The following is a 1,343-nucleotide window of genomic DNA, read 5'->3' on the forward strand; positions in this document are numbered from 1 at the left end:
TATGTTTTGCTTTTCTTTGATTTGTAATTTGTATATGAGCTGATTGATTATTTTTTGCGTGTCCACGTAGTGGAATGGGTTGCACAACACATGTGTGATAGTGATAATAACATACTGTGACGTACCTGCCACTAGTAGAGAACTGACTTTCGATCCACCCCCCTTTATCCCGGTTTAAAAAGTGGCCCGGGACAAAAGGGGGTGCGCCCGGGGTGCGGGAATTTGGAGGGGAGCATTAGTCCCGGTTGGTAAATTGCAACCGGGACTAAAGGCCCCCCTTTAGTCCCCGGTTGCAACGGCTAGCGGGGGGCCGTCGGTGGCGGGACCCTTTTATCCCGGTTGGATCCTCCAACCGGGACTAACTTTCCAACCGGGACAAAAGGTGTTTCCTTTTGTCTCGGTTGGAGTTTTTAACCGGGATTAAAACTCATCCCCCACTATACCCCGAGACAGAGACTTTCTTCTTCCTCCAGCCCGAGCAGTCCAGCACATTGATAGAGAGCTGAGCTTCACCTACTCTCCGGTGGTGCCCAAGCAAGGGAGGTGCTGCCCGAAGTTTTTTCCCTCATTTTCGTGGGAATTTGACTCAGCCAACAAGTGCTGCGAAGGTTTGCTACTTCATCCTCGTGTTATGCTTTGATTTATGCTTTGGAGATGGAAAGATTATTTGCTACAATGTGATGATGAAGTAGAAAAATGGAGAGGTATTTTGAGCTAGAATGTGAGGGAGATTGATGTGTCATATATAGTATGCATTATTTCAGTGGTTTAAAAATGATGCTACCTTGTCTAGACGGTTTATCTTATCAAATTCAATATGGTTTTTTAAATCCATACTTGTTGAACTTGCATACCGTGTTCGCCTCGGCGAGGATGTTCTCCGCCAAGCAGCAACGTATGTCAAGAAGGAGGTTCGATTCTACGAGAAAGAGTGGATACGGACATCGTGACCGTGTCCCCTTTTCCGTAGCATCTAACCTCTTTCATGACGAAGTGCGGTGCCGCCCAGCTGAGGACATCCTCGCGAGATGAACACGGTCTTCAAGTTCAACAACTTCTGTAGTGGTAAGGAAAGAATTTTTGTACATAGATGACTTCTGCTACTTGTTGAACTTGCATACCGTGTTCATCTCGCCGAGGATGTTCTCCGCCGAGCAGCAACGTATGTCAAGAAGAAGGTTCGATTCTACGAGAAAGAGTGGATACGGACATCGTGACCGTGTCCCCTTTTCCGTAGCATCTAACCTCTTTAATGACGAAGTGCGGTGCCGCCCAGTTGAGGACATCCTCGCGAGATGATCACGGTCTTCAAGTTGAACAACTTATGCAGTGTTTGGGACTTT

This window comes from Setaria italica, chromosome II (genome assembly GCF_000263155.2).
Source record: "Setaria italica strain Yugu1 chromosome II, Setaria_italica_v2.0, whole genome shotgun sequence".
Taxonomy (NCBI): Eukaryota; Viridiplantae; Streptophyta; class Magnoliopsida; order Poales; family Poaceae; genus Setaria; species Setaria italica.